Raw genomic sequence first — 19850 nt, 5'->3', positions numbered from 1 at the left:
CAGTTTTTTTACTTACTGTCATTTTACTGAGGTTTTGGGAGAGAGCCAAGATGAACAATTTTTTTTTTTTTTTGCGGTATGCGGGCCTCTCACTGTTGTGGCCTCTCCCGTTGCGGAGCACAGGCTCCGGACACACAGGCTCAGTGGCCATGGCTCACGGGCCCAGCCGCTCCGCGGCCTGTGGGATCTTCCTGGACCGGGGTACGAACCCGTATCCGCTGCATCAGCAGGTGGACTCTCAACCACTGCGCCACCAGGGAAGCCCCGAGATGAACAATTTTGATTAATCTACTTTTTAATGCTAAAACCTGAAATTTAAAATTAAATTGAATGCATATTCATTGAGTTTACTAATGGCGAAACTTCTCATTGTGTTCTTTAATTCTTCTTTTTAATTCATTGAGCATCTTTATGGCCATTACCTTGAACTCTTTATTGGGTAGACTGCTTATCTTTGCTTTGCTTAGTTATTTTTCTGGGGTTTTGTCTTGTTGCTTTGTTTGGAGCATATTTGTCTATTCCCTCATTTTGCCTAATTCTCTGTTTTTATTTCTATGTATTATGTAGGTTGGTTACATTTCTTGATCTTGGCAAAATGGTCTTATGTAGGAGTTGTCCTATGGGTCCCAGCAGCGCATTCCCCTCTGGTCTTTAGAGTTATATGCTCTAGGGCTGCATGGGCATTTCTTTTGTGGCAGGGCCGACTACTGGGGGGAGTGTGGTAGGCAGGCTGATCTCTGGCCTGGTTGGTTGCCAGTCCCTGCCTAGTGCAGAGGCTGCTGGCCTACTGGTGCACCTGGCTGTGTTTCTTGGGGGTCCTGCACTGGTGCTAGTTTGCTGGTGGGTGTTGATGGGTTCTGGGTCATCTGGCTCTGGGGCCTGGGGGTTCCCAGGTCCGGTGCCAGGTTGCTGGTTGGTGGGACTGGGTGCTGGTATGGCTGACTGTAGTGCCCGGGGTGTCCCAGGGCTGGTGCCAGTTGGCTGGCGGGAAGGTAAGCCCCCAATGCTAACAGGCTAGAGGGAGGACTCCAAATTGGTGCTTGCCAGCACCAGTGTCCTTGTATTGGAACAAGCTCCCCAAACAGGGTGCCACCCATGTCTGTGTCCTCATGGGGAAACTCAGTTGCTTCCTTCCTCTTTAGGAGGCTCTCCAAATCAGCAAATGGGTCTGACTCAGGCTCTTTTAAAATTTCTGCCTCTATTCTGGGTCTCAGAGCATGGGAGATTTTGCGTGAGCTTTTTAAGAACAGAGTCTCTGTTTCCTACAGCCCTCTGGCTCTGCCACATGCAAGTCCTACTGGCCTTCAAAGCCAGACATTTGGGGCTCATCTTTTTGCTGTAGGATCCCTGGGTTGGGGAAGCCTGATGTCGGGTTCGGATCCCTTGCTTCTTGGGGAGAACCTCTGCAGTTGTGATCATCTTTCTATTTGCAGGTTGCCTGCCCAGGAGTATGGGTCTTGACTGTACCACATTTCTGCCCCTCGTATCCATCTTGTTGTGGTTCTTTCTTAATATATTTTGTTGGGAAAATCATTTCTGCTGGTTTCGAGTTGTTCTTTCATTGATAGTTGCTCTGTAAATAGGTGTAATTTTGCTGTGCCTGTGGGAGGAGGTGAGCTCAGGGCCTTCCTGCTCCACCATCTTGGCCACTAATGGGATTGGTTTTCCTTTTCTCATCTTGTTCTGCTTTAATATTTAGACTGAGAATCAGTATCAGCATCAACAAAGGAATGTTAACTTTCTGATACACATATAGAAATGAAACATGTTTCATTACTTCCAAGGTTATTGAAAAATTGTATAATAAATAATTAAAGAGACTCCTAGGTTGGGTACTACTTTTATTAGTCTCTGCTGTACTTTGTTGGATAAATATTCCCTGTCACTTTCTAATGGCATGTAAAAATTTAAGTTTTATGGATAGTAAAAATTTTTCACCTTTCTGATAAGAAGAAAGAATTCTTATAATTATAAAGACTTCATTTTTATGAACTTTAGGAAATGATTTATGTATGAAAATTGTCACAATTTCAAATCATAGTACTTAGTGTACAGTTTTGTACACTATTTTGTACAATATAGTTCGAAACACTTAACAGCATTACTTTTAAATGCCTTTGGTTGATTTTCCATTATGCTTGCAACTTGATGTTTAGAAGTAAGAGTTTTATAATAAACATTTGTGGGACTTCCCTGGTGATACAGTGGGTAAGACTGCGTTCCCAATGCAGGGGGCCCGGGTTCAATCCCTGGTTGGGAACTAGATCCTGCATGCATGCCGCAACTAAGAGTTTGCACGTTGCAACTAAGAGTACACATGCTGCAGCTAAGAAGTCTGCATGCCACAACTAAGAGCCCATGTGCCACAACTAAGACCCAGTGCAGCCAAAATAAATATAAATAAACAAATAATAAATACATAAACAGAACTTATTAAAAAGTAGTCATTTGCTTTCTACCTACCATATTCTAGGTAATAGTAGTAGATATTGTACATTCGTTACTTCAGCTGATCCTCAGAATAACCATATGAAACATTATTACCTTTATATTTTAGTTCAAACTGAAGATCAGGAGGTTGAAGGGAACATAGGGGTATGTGGTAGAAAGAAGATTCTGTTTTTCCTGAGTATTAAGCTATTTGGCATTCAATGAGACTCTAGTTTTGGAAAAACCACTGTTTCTTGAGCTCCATTTTAAAGTCTATTGGGTTGTGTGGGACAGCTGTTTCTCCTAATAGATTAATAAGTGAATGAATGAACACTTAACAAATGTGTTTTCTGTTTTTGGACTTTGGAGCAATTCACGGTTTTCTGGTCACCAGGACAGTTTTCATTCGTGGAGTATTATATGAGAGTTTAAGTTAGCAATAGACTGTGGGTCATAGAAAATAAGCATCAGGGTTTGAAGTTTTATATAGACAGGTGTTTGCCTCTCCTGGGTCTTGAAGATGGCCTGTTTTGGGCAAGAGGAGGGTAGTAATTTTTTATTTTTGTAGTTTTGTGTACCTATTTGAAACAAGATTTGTTAGGGGTTCAGAATGATGCTGATAATCGTAGTCTCACATAGCCTTTGATGAATGGCCCCAGGCACCTCAAACTGCTGTATCTCTCCTCTTTGTATTTTCACATCCTACATATTCACTGCCATTTCATAGTGTACCTTCATCAGGATACGTCAGTGGTTTGTGGAGAGAATAATAAAGTGGATCTTGGGAAATCAGGGGTCTATCTCTGTTGTGGAAGGTTTATGACTGAGCATGAGCTTATGATTTCTCAAGTTCCCCTTTTATAAGATATGCAAGATAGCTATTTTTCCATGGAAATTTTAGGTGGATGAAATATACTTAGAGCTTATAGTAAGAAACCACAGTTTATATTTCAAATGAATGTAGCTTGGATGGTGTTTTTCATAATTTTTCCATTACAGTTTATTTGATTGCTACTACGAGGACTCAAAAAAGAATACGTCTTTGTATCAGATCTTTATCCTTCTTTTGATTTTGTTTAATATTAAATGTGACCATAAATTAACAAACTGTTAAAAAACAAATGTTATATACATCTAGATGAATTTTATCCTTAGAGTAGTAGACACCTTGACAGATTATATAATTATTCTAATAATAGTGAGCTTTTTTCAAAAAGTATTTGGAATACTCTTTAAAGTAAGCTTACAAACTCTCAGAGGATGAAAATTTGTTACCATCTTGAAAAGAATGTTGGGAGCTTTTGGGTTACCTTGGAGTATTGATTATCTGCATTTGGTTTTGCTTGTTGCTGAAACACTACAAAAATGAAAATACAGGGATTTAAAAATGTAGTATACTCTCAGGGACACAGAAAGTTGGCAAGGCGTTGGAAGAGTGGAAACTATGACTTTACAGCCCCAAGATATCTGAATCCAAAGCATGTAGTAGGAATATTTGGGAACCACCCTCATTTACACAGCAGATCCTTAAAAGGCATAGGAACTTATAGCACCAGATATCTTTAGAAATGAGGATGAAATTATATAAGTCTTCTCCCTTACTTCAGCTCATTTGGTGGCTGCTCCTTCTTCATCTGGTAGAAGTTTTGAGGTTTATTACAAAATAAAGGATAAATAGAGCATCTGTGGATTGAGAGACTTCATGCATGTTTTTGTAGGAAATAGGTTCTGTATTGAAAACTGGGTGATTAAGTCACGACATGCCTACAGAATATTGAATATGGAAACTTCTAGCCTTCATCTTCCACTTGGCCTTTGAAATCATGGCAGCCAGACATTTACCTTCCAAACAGGAGATTAGAAGACTTTTGTGAGCTATCTGAACATGGCAAGATGAGAGACCTAAAGATGCTGACTGTGCCAGTTATTGACTTTTTATTGCCACTAAGTTCCAAACCTGCCCTTCTTAGCCCTTCCTGTGATGCTGGAGCTGGAAACTCTGAAAACCACATTTCTTCTTTGACAGCGAAATCTGTGTTAGGCTTTGCCAATAAAGGGGCATTATAGGGAGACTGTTAGGCTGGAGGTTGAGGAAGAGAGTTAATTCTTCCTGTTTTTATTTTATCCCACTGACAAACTGCTCTGAAGGCAGTTGGTCCCTGCAGTATTCCTTATGGCAGGCAGTGGTCTTGGTTCTGGTGAATGGCGTCCAGCATTTGTCACTGTGGCTGTGGTTAGCATGTTTTGCTGCAGCACGCTCTTCCTCAGAGATCTGTATCTTAGCCTTTTGGGATCCCTTCTTTAAGTTTCTAAGCTTTATTTCTTTATTTCTTCTCTACAAAAAACAATAGTTTTTTGTAGTTGCTACCTTAGTTATATCCTAGAGTCCTCTTTTACATTTTTAATTACTTACTATCTTTTACCTACTTAATGATTCCTTTTTAAAAAAATCAAAGTATAGTTGATTTACAATGTTGTGTTAGTTTCTGGTGTACAGCAAAGTGATTCAGCCATATATATATGTGTGTGTGTGTTGGTGTGTATATTCTTTTTCATATCTTTTCCATTATAGTTTATTACAATATATTGAGTATAGTTCTTCTTGTTGTTTATCTATTTTATACAAGTAGTTTGTACATGCTAATCCCAAACTCCTAATTTATCCCTCCCCCCCTTCCCTTTTGGTAATCATAAGCTTTGTTTTCTGTGTCTGTGAGTCGGTTTCTGTTTTGTAAATAAGTTCATTTGTATCGTATTTTAGATTTCACATATAAGTGATATTATATGATATTTGTCTTTCTCTGTCTGACTTCACTTCGTATGATCATCTCTAGGTCCATCCATGTTGCTGCAAATGGTATTATTTCTTCTTTATGGCCGAGTAGTATTTCTTCTTTATGGCCGAGTAGTATTCCATTGTATATATATACCATGTCTTCTTTATCCATTCATCTGTCAGTGGACATTTAGGTTGCTTCCATGTCTTGGTTACCTAGTTAATGATTCTTTATATTAAAATTTTTCCTCTTTGAAAGGTTGGTGTGGTTTCTGTTTCCTGACTGGACTCTAGTAGATACCTTGATATCAGAATTTTCACAACAAATGTTAGTCAGATCTCCATACAGTGAATCAGAAGGTCAGCAAACTTCACACATGCATTTAGAGCTTCCAGTTAACTTTTTCTTTTTTGCTGTGCTTGTGGGATCTCAGTTCCCCAACCAGGGATTGAACCTGGGCCACAGCAGTGAAAGCCCAGAATCCTAACGACTAGGCCACCATGGGACTCCCCCAGTTAACTTTTAATTTACTTTCTTTTAAATTGAGCAGACAACCGAGGGTACGAGATATTTGAGGATGCCTCTAATATGAAAGATGGCTCCCTTCCTTCCCCCCAAAAAAGAAGAAGAAAAAACACCTTGGGGAAAGAGACTACATAGGGTGGGAAAAACTTAAACCTTATCATTAATACCACTCTGAGACATAAAGGAAGCCATAGCATCCATGGAACAAGAACAGGATACTATAAAAAAAGGAACATTCAGACAACAGAAAAGAGCTCTAGGAAATTAAAAACATGATAGAACATCATGAAACATGAAAAATCTCAGAAGAAGGGTTGAAAGATAAAGATGAGGAAATTTCCTGGAAAGTAGAGAAAAAATACACATCATAGAAAATTAGAGAAGATCAGAATATTGGAGGTCAGCTTCAAGAGATATATCACCTGGTGGAGATTCAGAAACATAGAAGAGAGAAACTGAAGGATAGAAATCAATGACGAAGTAATTCAGGAAAGTATTTCAGAATGGAAGGGTGTGGATTGATAGATTGAAAGTACCTAACACAAATGAATGAAAATAAGCCAATATCACTGTGAAATTTCACAATATTTCACAAGATTCAGCAAGCATTCAGAGACAGGAAAGAGCATAGTACATACAGAGGATTAGATTTTAACTATAGAAGCTAGAAGACAGTAGAGCAGTGTCTTCAAAATGTTGACAGAAAGTGATTTCTAATCTAGAATTTTATAACCCAGCCAAAGTATGAATTGAATATGAGAGTATACTAAATATATTTTATGCCATGCAAAGGTCTCAGTTTTCCTTCCATATAATTTTTCTCAAGAAGCTATTAGGGGATGTGTTCCTTTAAAAGCAGTAAATAAAGCAATAAGAAGACGTGGGATTCAGGAAACAAGAAAATCCAGCACATGAGAGATTCTTGAAGGTTATTTCCTGGATGAATGTAAAGGGTGATAATCAGGTTGATGTATGAGCACCAGATGTAGAAAGTAATCAGAACAAATTAAACCTGTGAGACTTGAGAGAGGGAGAGAAACAGACATATTGAAGGCTGTCATCACCATTTGCCTTGCTGCCATTATCCGCCTTTTAAATCCAAGGACAGAATGACCAGTTGAGCTTGCCCTAGAATATTACATGTACTTGACTTGTTTTGACAAGGTTCCTTGTTTTGACAAGGCGCCATACTCTTTTGCCTATATAAACAGAATACTCATTCTACCACTGCAAGCCTGTGTGTAGAAGGCAAGGAGAAGTCCAGAGAGTCCATGTAAAAAAGAACTGGCAGTCTTAGAAAAGCATTGCATCTGCGTGGGAGATGTAGTAGTGAAGAGCTGTACAGTAAGAGCAGGCGCTCTAGAGTTAGCTTCTTTTAATTTGGAGTTTTTCTCTACGTAAATGTAATTTGAAGTCCATAGTATTCTCTGACACTTAGTAATGTTGAAGGCATAGATTAATTGTGGCTTTAATGTTCTTTTTTTAAATTAAAAAAATTTTTTTAATCTGTATGTCCTTTGGAGGCTATGTGGAGAGATTCAGTGACTTCCATTATTCTGGGGCCAAGTGAAAGTCACCTATGCTTCTACTTTTAACTTTTATACATTCTTATGTTTAAATGTGTGTGTGTGTGTGTGTGTGTGTAGTGTGTAAATAGCACATAATAGGGGATTTCTTTTTGTTTAGTCTGAGAATTTGGATTATTTCATTTGCAGTTGATTTAATTATTATTATTATTATTATTATTTTTTTTTTTTTGCGGTACGCGAGCCTCTCACTGTTGTGGCCTCTCCCGTTGCAGAGCACAGGCTCCGGACGCGCAGGCTCAGCGGCCATGGCTCACGGGCCCAGCCGCTCTGCGGCATGTGGGATCCTCCCGGACTGGGGCCCGAGCCCGTGTCCCCTGCATCGGCAGGCGGACTCCCAACCACTGCGCCACCAGGGAAGCCCCTGATTTAATTATTGATCTAGCTAGGTTTAAGTCTGTCATTTTGGTCTTTGTCCATTAATTTATCTTTTCTTGCCTCAAGTTGACCTAGCAAATTCTATTTATTTTCCTCTATTAGCTTGTTGGTTTTGAAGTATTTTATGTGTCCCTTGGTGTTACCCTAGAGTTGAAACATACATCCTTGACTTATTAGAGTCTACCTTGAATTTTTACTTTTACACCTTCCAACAATGCATGAACTTTTACAGTGATTTAATTGCGTTTGCTCCTCTATTACCTTTTGTATCACTATTGTCATATATCTTCTGTCTGTATTCATTTGTTTGCCCACATTTTTACCCTTTCCAGTGCTGTTTCTTTCTTCTTTTTCATGGTTGCATCTGGGATCACTTTCATTTTACTGTAAGTACTCCTTTTAGTAATGCTTCTTTAGTGCAGGTTTGCTGCACATTCATTCAGCTTTTGTTTATGTGAATCTGTTTTTTCATTTGTCATCATTTTGAAAGATCTTTTCCCTGGGTGTAGTTTTCTACACCCAGGTGATGAATACTTTCTTTTAGCATTTTAAAGGTTTACTTCATTAACTTTTGATTTCCATCATTTCTGTTGAAAAGTCACTGTATTATTATAGTTCTCCTAAAGGTAATGTGGCTCTGTTCAACTCTTTAGCCTGTCAGCTGCTACTTTCTGCTGGGCTTCTTGGAACGTTGCCCTGAATTAGAACTGTAGGAATTAGGCAATCCCAAGAGTGGGGATTGTATCAGGTAGCTCTCAGTGTCAACCCTTTTCTTCTTACCTCAGTGGGACTCTCATTTTTGCTGGGATGTCCTCAGGGAAAATCTCAGCTGAATGAGGAGCTCGCTTTGATGTGATTCTCTTTTTTCAAGGATTATAGTGCCTTAGATCTTGTCTATGATAGTTGCTCTCCATTGCTCTTACACAGTTGTTTCATGTATTTTGTTCAGGTTTATATTTGTCTAATGCAAAGTGTTTTGCCAGGGCTAGAACCATAAGTTAGTAAATGTATTTTATATATATTTGAATTCTAAAAGAGTTTTTAAAATATCTTAATCAATGGCAATATTATTGAAATTTGTTTATGGTTCTCCCGAATGACTACTCTTTTTTTTTTTTTTAACATCTTTATTGGAGTATAATTACTTTACAATGGTATGTTAGCTTCAGCTTCACAACAAAATGAATCAGTTATATACATACATATATTCCCATATCTCTTCCCGCTTGCGTCTCCCTCCCTCCCACCCTCCCTATCCCACCCCTCCAGGCGGTCACAAAGCACCGAGCTGATCTCCCTGTGCTATGCGGCTGCTTCCCACTAGCTATTTACCTTACGTTTGGTAGTGTATATATGTCCATGCCTCTTTATCGCTTTGTCACCGTTTACCCTTCCCCCTCCCCATAACCTCAAGTCCATTCTCTAGTAAGTCTGTGTCTTTATTCCTGTTTCACCCCTAGGTTTTTCATGACATTTTTTTTTAAAATTCCATATATATGTGTTAGCATACGGTATTTGTCTCTCTCTTTCTGACTTACTTCACTCTGTATGACAGACTCTAGGTCTATCCACCTCATTACAAATAGCTCAATTTCGTCTCTTTTTATGGCTGAGTAATATTCCATTGTATATATGTGCCACATCTTCTTTATCCATTCATCCGATGATGGACACTTAGGTTGTTTCCATCTCTGGGCTATTGTAAATAGAGCTGCAATGAACATTTTGGTACATGACTCTTTTTGAATTATGGTTTTCTCAGGGTATATGCCCAGTAGTGGGATTGCTGGGTCATATGGTAGTTCTATTTGTAGCTTTTTAAGGAACTTCCATACTGTTCTCCACAGTGGCTGTATCAATTTACATTCCCACCAACAGTGTAAGAGGGTTCCCTTTTCTCCACACCCTCTCCAGCATTTATTGTTTCTAGATTTTTTGATGATGGCCATTCTGACTGGTGTGAGATGATATCTTAAGGGAACAATAACTCATTTGGAAGTAAAAGTTCTTAATTTTTAATGTACGTTTATTTATTGCCAATTATTGCCTTTTATACTTACTGCTCATAAATGAAGATTTAAAATAGGATTAAATTATTTTTTATGCAAATAAATACATAAGGTTATTCTTTAACAGTTTTCAATGAAAATAATGGAAAGTGTATTTTGAATGTAGACCTTTTGAGTAATTATGTTCCCCCACTTTGGGGCTGAATTATCTGTAAATTTCTTTTTTCATGTAAGTGGTTGGTACTTTGTTTCCTGCCTATTAGTTATATAATTGGAAAAAGGATAAAGAATTAGATGGGCTGTGCATATTTTTATTGATATACCAAAGAAAAATTAGTATTTTGGTCCTTGATTTTATAGTTGGTTACTTAAATGATCTCTAAAGTGGATCTACATGCAAATCTGCCCTTCATAATGAATGGTGATTTTTTTTAAACTACTTTTAATCACGATATGGAATGGAATAGAAATTGTGCTTGTTGTCTACCTGTCTCTACTTCCTGAGCAGCTGTTAGCCCTGGGATGGGAGTGGGGATAGATACATTTGCATTTTTTTCCTTTTGTCAGACAGTGAAGAATATGTTATACCTTCGAAATAAAAAGTTTGAAACTTCTTACTGAAGGATACTTTTTGTTGGACTTCATTTGGTACTTTTGATCTGGCTTGATTGGTTTGCACCCGGAATCTTTGTAAAGGATTGCTGATTGTTGACTGTCACAAGGCCTGAATTATATAGAGGCTTCATTCTTTTGGGTTAACACTGCTAACACTGTTCTGTAGCCTCTCTGTCAGTAGCAATTGTAGTGGTACTGTTGGCTCTTTTTGATAGTATAGCTTTACTTTCATTGGCAAGGACATTTCACAATCTAAATGATGATGCATATTTAACAAAGTGGTATTCAGCAGTGTTTTGGGATTGTAGATATGGAAACGCCTGGCACAGAGCATGGCACAGGGACAGGTGACCACTATTTTTTTTGTCTATATGTTTAAATAATTGTAGCCTTCAGATGAAGACTTTCATATATGTATTTACACACAGGATCCAGAATATTTTCCCAAACTGACTTTCTTCTTAATATGTAATTCCTTTCTTACTGATTGCTTTTCTAACCTAATGGGATTACATTTTTTAAAAGTTTTTGTTTTTTTAAAAAAAATCAGGCTTGAACTGACTTTTAAATTTATACACCAAGTGTGTTTATACACCAATTGTGGAAGGTGTAATCAATCCAGAGTTAAGTTGACAAATGTAAACCCTTATATCTGTCTCATTTCATTCACACGTTAAATCGTCACTGAGCACTTACTTAGTGACAGTAAGCACACATACACACTAGTGTGCTACTTTCCTACTTCTTTGACAATCCAGTATTCTCAGTTCTATTTTTGTACATTAATTACCTTTAAATAGTATATAATGTTTTCTCTGAGTTTTATTATATTTGAGAGTCTAGTGAATCCCTAGCTGTCTTTCTAAAATCTATAATTTGCTTCTTGCTCTTCAGTCTGATATGTTTATATTTTATGTAAAAATCTATTTTCTGGATTTTTCAATCTCCTTTGTGGAATAATTACTTAAATAGAATACACTTTGAATAACTCCTAAAGTGAACCCTCTTGCACTGTTGGTGGGAATGTAAACTGATACAGCCACTATGGAGAACAGTATGGAGGTTCCTTAAAAAACTAAAAATAGACCTACCATACGACCCAGCAATCCCACTACTGGGAATATACCCCGAGAAAACCATAATTCAAAAAGAGTCATGTACCACAATGTTCGTTGCAGCTCTATTTACAATAGCCAGGACATGGAAGTGACCTAAGTGTCCATCAACAGATGAATGGATAAAGAAGATTTGGCACATATATACAATGGAATATTACTCAGCCATAAAAAGAAATGAAATTGAGTTATTTGTATTGAGGTGGGTGGACCTAGAGTCTGTCATACAGAGTGAAGTAAGTCAGAAAGAGAAAAACAAATACTGTATGCTAACACATATATATGGAATCTAAAAAACAAACAAAAAAAGGTCATGAAGAACCTAGGGGCAAGATGGTAATAAAGACGCAGACCTACTAGAGAATGGACTTGAGGACATGGGGAGGGGGAAGGGTAAGCTGGGACAAAGTGAGAGAGTGGCATGGACATATATACACTACCAGATGTAAAATAGATAGCTAGTGGGAAGCAGCCGCATAGCACAGGGAGATCAGCTCAGTGCTTTGTGACCGCCTAGAGGGGTGGGATGGGGGGGTGGGAGGGAGGGAGATGCAAGAGGGAGGAGATATGGGGATATATGTATATGTATAACTGATTCACTTTGTTATAAAGCAGAAACTGACACACCATTGTAAAGCAATTATACTCCAATAAAGATGTTAAAAAAAAACTAAAGTAAAATCCCTAGTGATTTTAGTATAAAACAGGACTTAATATTGCATCTCAATTAGAAATTTTCATTTACTACCTTAATTTTTAATCACATTTTATAAAATGGCATTTTTAGAGTCTAAATTTCTGACATTTTTAAAGTAGACTTTTTGTATATACATTATTGAGTTTTCTAACTTTACTAGTATGTAATTTAAAAATTTATTTTAGGTAAAATTACCATTTTTAGTAAATGTAACCAATAACATTTAAGTTGATGAAATGAAAATGTGTCACTTTTTCAGTGGTCTTCACAAGTATTGTAATGTCACAACATGGGACTGTTTCTATATCAAATGAAGCCAAGACTGGAGGAATACAGACTCCATAAGGAAACATTTTTATTAGACATCTGTGCCACAGTGTCACTACACTACATGCTTTCACGAAGTCCCCAAAATCAAGTCTCATATTTCAGAGTCCAGTTAATACCTTAGAGCTTTTGGTTTTACTGTTGTTTTTCCACTTTAGTTTTCTGTTTTGTCATTTTCTATCTTATCTTGTGGACTTTCTACAATTTTTTCAAGTGAGATTATATTTGCATTGATGTATTTTTTTACGTGAGAGTACTACCCACATTTAATTTTTTTACTTGGTACTGGTTCTTTTCCTGGCTCTTTTCAGCATAGAACTTTTCTCAGTAGTGACTGTTACTTATTTCTTGTGTTGATAAATTTGATGTTATGAAGAATTTTTGTAAACCTAGCTAACAGGAAACCTAGTTTGGCTTTTCATGAAAAACTGTACACCCAGTAAAAAACTATGTAGACTAAGAAAATAAGCTTATTCTCTTAGGCCAGTCTGTTTTGGGACACTAAAGAGACATTTTGGTTTATTTTAGCTATCCTATTCCTAATTTACTTTCTACATTTTGTTGATTTTAGTAGAAATCTTACTTTAGGTCAGAAATATAAAGTCCTCCAGTGGATGGATAGCTCTAAATAGCATTTTGTATGAAGGTGAATTATAAGTAAAAGTCCATTGAGACAGAGCTATGGTTGTAAGCATGAAAGATTCAATGGTGGCTTTTTAAGAATAAAGGAATTGTGGCTAAAGTCATATTCGTCATTCAGGTTCTATTAGTGATAATTAATTATGGACAGATTATATGGTGATAAAGTCATTTTGGGCTTCCCTGGTGGCGCAGTGCTGGAGAATCCACCTGCCAATGCAGGGGACACAGGTTCGAGCACTGGTCCGGGAAGATCTCACATGCTGTGGAGCAACTAATAAGCCCGTGCGCCACAACTACTGAGCCTGCGCTCTAGGGTCCGTGAGCCACAACTGCTGAGCTCACACGCCTAGAGCCTGTGCTCCTCAACAGGAGAAGCTACTGCAGTGAGAAGCCTGCGCACCGCAGCAAAGAGTAGCCCCCGCTCACTGCAACTAGAGAAAGCCCACGCACAGCAATGAAGACCCAACACAGCCAAAAATAAATAAATAAAATAAATAAATAAATTTTAAAAAGTCATTTTTGTTTAATGTTGGAAGAGTTACTTTCCATGTGTTTGGAGGCCCTGCATACTCATTCTCTCCAGTTTTAGGTTCAGTGATTGTACTTTCTGTTGCAGTAGTAAATCTTCTCTGTACCAGTGTCTGTATCAACATTTTGCTGGTGAGAAAGGAGAACACGGGTATTAATTCATGCACTAATTTGAATCTCTGTTAGATAGGTAAGAGTATTTCTTTTTTATTTATATCCCTACTTTTTCCAGAAATGATTTAAGAGGGCCATTTAGGAATATATTTTTGGGCCGTTAATGTTTCTTAGAATGAACACCATTTATATTAAGAAACTTCTGACTGCAGGGTTTTTTTTTTTTTCCCCTATAGGCCCAGTCTTCTTTGGGGAGGTTTAGAAACACACTTTACAGTATTATTTAGCAGACATAGAGTTTTAGTGTGTCTTGTTTCTCTGTCATCCCCCGCCCCCCGCCCCCAGTAATTGAGTATGAGACATTATTCAAGGCACTTTACATATATCAACTTTATCAACACCACTTTCCAGTTAGGTATTATTAGCCCATATATTACAGATTTATTAATTTCTTTCAGTTACCAAATATTTGAGTGCCTAATGCTGATCAAGCACTCTTTCAGCTGGGACTCAGCTGAAAAGGATAAAACAAACTTCTCATTGAGAAGAATAAGGAAGGACAAAACAGGTAGAAGGAGATAGAGTGATAGTGTGCATTGGGGTGGGGTGGGGGGTTATGTTTTCTCTGTATTTATATAGGATAATCATGGAAGGCCTTTCCTGAGAAGATAACATTTGGGCAGAGAATAGACGGAAGTGAGGAAGCAAAGGAACCAATTCTGTGGTTCTCTAGGAGAAGAGCAGTCCAGGCATATGTGGCATGGAGTGTAAAAGTCCTGAGGTATGGGAGCTTGCTTAGTGAGTTGAAGGAATTGCAGGGAAACTGGTATGGCTGTAGGTGAGGGGTTGGTTAGGGAGGAGCAGAGAGCGTGATGGGAGATGCAATAAGCAGAGGTTGTAGTAAGGACTTGGGATTGATTTTATTTTGGCTGCATTGGGTCTTTGTTGCTGCCGTGGGCTTTCTCTAGTTGTGGCGAGCGGGGACTACTCTTCGTTGCAGTGCATGGGCTTCTCATTGCGGTGGCTTCTCTTGTTGTGGAGCACAGGCTCTAGGCGCGTGGGCTTCAGTAGTTGTGGCATGTGGGCTCAGTAGTTGTGGCTTGTGGGCTGTAGAGCACATTCTCACTAGTTGTGGCACACAGGGTTAGTTGCTCCGCGTTGCAAAGGTACATTGTCCAGGGTTACTGTAATAGGAAAAACAGAAATTTAGAAGATGTGTCATTGTACTAGCTCATTACCATATGCTAACACATATATATGGAATTTAAGAAAAAAAAATGTCATGGAGAACCTAGGGGTAAGACAGGAATAAAGACACAGACCTACTAGAGAATGGACTTGAGGATATGGGGAAGGGGAAGGGTAAGCTGTGACGGGGCGAGAGAGTGACATGGACATGTATGCACTACCAAATGTAGAATAGGTAGCTAGCGGGGAGCAGCCGCATAGCACAGGGAGATCAGCTCAGTGCTTTGTGACCACCTGGAGGGGTGGGATAGGGAGGGTGGGAGGGAGGGAGATGCAAGAGGGAAGAGATTTGGGAACATATGTATATGTATAACTGATTCACTTTGTTGTAGGGCAGAAACTGACACACCATTGTGAAGCAATTATACTCCAATAAAGATGTAAAAAAAAAAACCCAAAAAACATCTTTTTACTGTTGATTCTTAATGATGTTGCAGATATCTGAGTTCTTTGAATCTTTTATCTGAGAAGTTATGAACTTTTTTGTTCTGTATATAAAAGACATTAAAAGAATGAGCTTTTTCCTCTTCCTTCTCTCTCTCCTTTCTTATTCTTTCTTCATCCTCTTCAGTTCTGAATCTCTCATGGAATGATACCATTTGGCAAAATTTGTAGCAGATGTTTGGTTTTAAGAAAAAGTGATGGCTGAAATTCATTGAGCATAGTTCTCATGACCCTCACAATGGTGGCATTGAATGAAGATGATAATGTGTTTTTTTTTTAAATAAATAAATTTATTTATTTATGGCTGCGTTAGGTGTTTGTTGCTGCTCACGGGCTTTCTCTAGTTGTGGCAAGTGGGGGCTACTCTTCATTGCGGTGCGTGGGCTTCTTGTTGCGGTGGCTTCTCTTGTTGCGGAGCACAGGCTCTAGGCGCGCGGGCTTCAGTAGTTGTGGCTTGCAGGCTCTAGAGTGCAGGCTCAGTAGTTGTGGCTTGCAGGCTCTAGAGTGCAGGCTCAGTAGTTGTGGCTCATGGGCTTAGTTGCTCCGCAGCATGTGGGATCTTCCCAGACCAGGGCTCGAACCCGTGTCCCCTGCATTGTCATGCGGATTCTTAACCACTGGGCCACGAGGGAAGTCCCTGATAATGTGTTTTTGAAGCTACTTGCTATTCATCAGAACTGGTCTAAGTTTCCCTTTCTTTTGTTCCTCTGCCTCCCAACAAGAAGCAAGAGTTTATATTGCAATCTAATATGTATATTTCATTCATAAGGACACAGCTTTTTTTTAATAAATTTATTTAGTTTTGGCTGTGTTGGGTGTTCATTGCTGCGTGCGGGCTTTTTCTAGTCGTGGCGAGTGGGGGCTACTCTTTGTTGCAGTGCACAGGCTTCTTATCACGGTTGCTTCTCTTGCTGTGGAGCATGGGCTCTAGGTGCGCCGGCTTCAATAGTTGCAGCGTGCGGGCTCAGTAGTTGTGGCTCACGGGCTCTAGAGCACAGGCTCAGTAGTTGTGGCGCATGGGCTTAGTTGCTCCGCGGCCTGTGGGATCTTCTCGGACCAGGGCTTGAACCCGTGTCCTCTGCATTGGCAGGCAGATTCTCAACCACTGCATCACCAGGGAAGCCCAGGACAGAGCTTTTTGATAAACAATATTGTGAGAGTTTACTTGATGAGAAATGGCCGACCTCTGTAAACATATGTTATGTTATGTGATCAAGTGCTTACCTGAAATCTTGAGGTGGTGCTTAATCTGCATGTGATTTTATCCCAGTTATTCTCTCACTGTTGTTTTATAAAAACATAAAAAATTGGAACTTTGTTGTTGCTTCTGTGTGAAATTGTTTCTTAACCCAGGGTCATGAAGATTTACTCCTATATTTTCTTCTAAGAATCTTTGTCTTTTCAAAATATAAATATTTTTAATATCTTCTCTGGTAACTCAGAGCACCCCACAGATTTCTAAAAATTCCTCTAGAGTGAGTAATATCCCCAGTTCAATGCTGTTGTATAGGGGATAATATATGGGAGTAGAATTTCAGTGTCATACAATATGCAGATAATATTGCATTGTTTTTGAAAGTGGGGACCATTTATTATCGCCTTCACTAGCAGTATGTGATTGCTTTACATTCTCTTGCCAACACCTGATACTGTTAAAATTTCAAATAAAAATTCTAACCATTGTGGTAGATGTGAAGTATACTATTGTGTGTGTATTTATTTTAGTCAGGTTATTGAGGTGTAACCTATATACAGGAAGAGTCATCCTTTTTGGAGTATAGTCATAAGAATTTTGTGAATTTTGGCAAATGCATAATCTTGTAACCATTGCCACAATCTAGATATAGAACATTTTCACCACCCCCAAATATAACATCATGCTCCTTGTAGTCAAACTTCCCTCCCAACCCCTTCCTCTCAACCCTGGCAACCACTGATCTGTCCTTCTAGTTTTGTGTTTTCCAGAGTATCATATAAATGGAATCACACATTATATAGTGTCTGGCTTTTTTCACTTAGCATAATGCATTGGAAAGCCATTCATGTCATATGTATCTGTAGTGTGTTCTTCCTTAGCAGTATTTCATCATACAGGTTGAAATCACATTTTATTAATCTGTGCAGCAGTTGATGGACATTTGAATTGTTCTGTTTTTGATTGTTATGAATAAAGTTGTTATAAATAATGAGTATAGATTTTAGTGTAGGCTTTTTTTGTATTGGGAAAATACCTAGGTGTGGGATTACATATAGTAAATGCGTTAAAAAAACAAGACTTTATTTTTTAGAGCAGTTTTAGACAAAATTGAGTGGAAAGTACAGAGAGTTCCTGTATACCCCCTGCCTTCACACATGTGCAGCCTCCCCCAATATCAACATCACTCACTAGAATGGGTACACTTGTTACAATTGATGAACCTACATTGACAAATCATTATCACCCAAAGTCCATAGTTTACATCAGAGTTCACTCTTGGCGTTGTACACACTATTGGTTTAGATAAATATATCATGACATGTAACTGCCACTATAGTATTATACAGAGTAGTTTTACTGCCCTAAAAATTCTCTTCACCTATTTATCCCTCCCTCCCTGCTAACCCTTGGCAACCATTGATCTTCTTACTGTCTCCATGGTTTTGCCTTTTCCAGATTGTCATATAGTTGAAATCATACACTGTGTGGCATTTTCATATTGGCTTTATTCATTTAGTAATATGCATTTAAATATCTTCCATGTCCTTTTGTGGCTTGATAGCTCATTTTTTAAAAATCCCTGGATAATATTCCAGTGTCTGGATGTACCACAGTTTTATTTATCTATTAACCTATTGAAGGTCATCTTCGTTTCTTCTAAGTTTAAGCACTTATGAATAAAGCTGCTATAAACATCCATGTGCAGGTTTTTGTGTGGACATAAGTGTTCAACTCATTTGAGTAAGTACCAAAGAGTGAGTCTGATGGATCTTGTGGTAAAAGTACATTTAGTTTTGTAAGAAATTGCCAAACTGTCTTCCAAAGTGGCTGTACCATTTTGGATTCCCATCAGCAATGAAAGTTCCTGTTGCTCCACATCCTCATCAGCATGTGGTGTTGTCAGTGTTTGGGATAGTGGCTATTCTAGTAGGTGTGCAGTGGTATCTCATTGTTTTAATTTGTAGTTCCTGAATCACATATGATGTTGAGCATCTTTTCACATGCTTATTTGCCAACTGTATATCTTCTTTGGAGAGGTATCTGTTCAGGTCTCTGCCCATTTGTTAATTGAGAACAAACTTGTAGTTACCAGTAGGGAGAGGGGAGGGGGGAAGGGCAATATAGGGGTAGGGGATTAAGAGGTACAAAGTATTAGGTATAAAATAAGGTACAAGGATATATTGTACAACACTGGGAGTATAGGCAATATTTTATAATTATAAATGGAGTATAACCTTAAAAATTTATTCTTATATGGAGTGTGCTTAAGAAATCTTTGTCTAGCCACAAGATCACAAAAATGGTCTCTTGTTGTCCTTGTATAAGTTTTATACTTTTAGATATATTTTGAGGTAATTTTGTTTATAGTGCAAGGTATAGGTTGAGGTTCTTTTTTTCTTTTTGTATATGTATGTCTGATTGTTTCAGCACCATTTGTTGAAAGACTATCAATTCTCCATTTAAGTGCTTTTGTACCTTTGTCAAAAATCAATTGTTCGTTTATGTGTGGGTTAATTTCTGGATTTTACAATCTATTTCATTGATCTCTGTGTCTGTTCTTTAGCCAGTATTACACTCTCAATTATGGTAGGTTTATATTAAGTCTTAAAATCAGGTAGTGTGGGTCATTCAAATTTTTTCTTTCTTCAAAATTGTTTTGACTATTATAGTAGTCATTTGTCTTCCTTTTAAATTTTAGAACTTGTTAATACCCTACCAAAAATTTCTCTGGGATTTTGATTGGGATTGAATTGAATCTATAGATCATTTTAGGGATAATTGATATCTTAACAGTGCTAAGTTTTATAATTCGTGAAGATGGTAAACCTCTTCATTTATTTAGGTCTTCCTGCATTTCTTCTTTTCCGTCCTCTTCAGGGGCTGTTAGTTTTCTGGTTTTCCCTGTGAATGTGGGACTGGTTTTCAAGTTTAACACAGGGCTGTGGAGAGGGAGATGGGATAGGGCAAGTTAAGAGGGTTCTGACTGAGATTCAGATTTCTTGAATAAATACTCTTTGGAATATTTCAAGTCTTTAGTTTGCTTCTAGAGTTCTGAAAAAGTTGATATTGACAGTGTTTGCCAGTGTTATTATTGATTTTACTGAGGATAGGGTTTTTTTGGCAGTCCTTACTCTGCCATACCTGCTGATGTCATTCTTTATCCTGTTTAAGATATGGTAAAGTGTCACATTGGTAAGGTTATCACTTACCAAAAATA

General features: G+C 38.1%; 1 protein-coding gene across 1 annotated transcript in view; it reads left to right on the top strand.

The window, feature by feature from the left end:
- The window catches only part of DOCK3 (dedicator of cytokinesis 3), a 412216-nt gene that overhangs the window by 58472 nt on the left and 333894 nt on the right, over positions 1 to 19850 (top strand). The gene's annotated exons all lie outside the window — the stretch shown is intronic.

This window comes from Lagenorhynchus albirostris, chromosome 10 (assembly GCF_949774975.1).
Source record: "Lagenorhynchus albirostris chromosome 10, mLagAlb1.1, whole genome shotgun sequence".
NCBI classification, from domain to species: Eukaryota; Metazoa; Chordata; class Mammalia; order Artiodactyla; family Delphinidae; genus Lagenorhynchus; species Lagenorhynchus albirostris.
The sequence above is the reverse complement of the archived record's forward strand: the minus strand, read 5'-3'. Positions and strand labels throughout refer to the sequence as shown.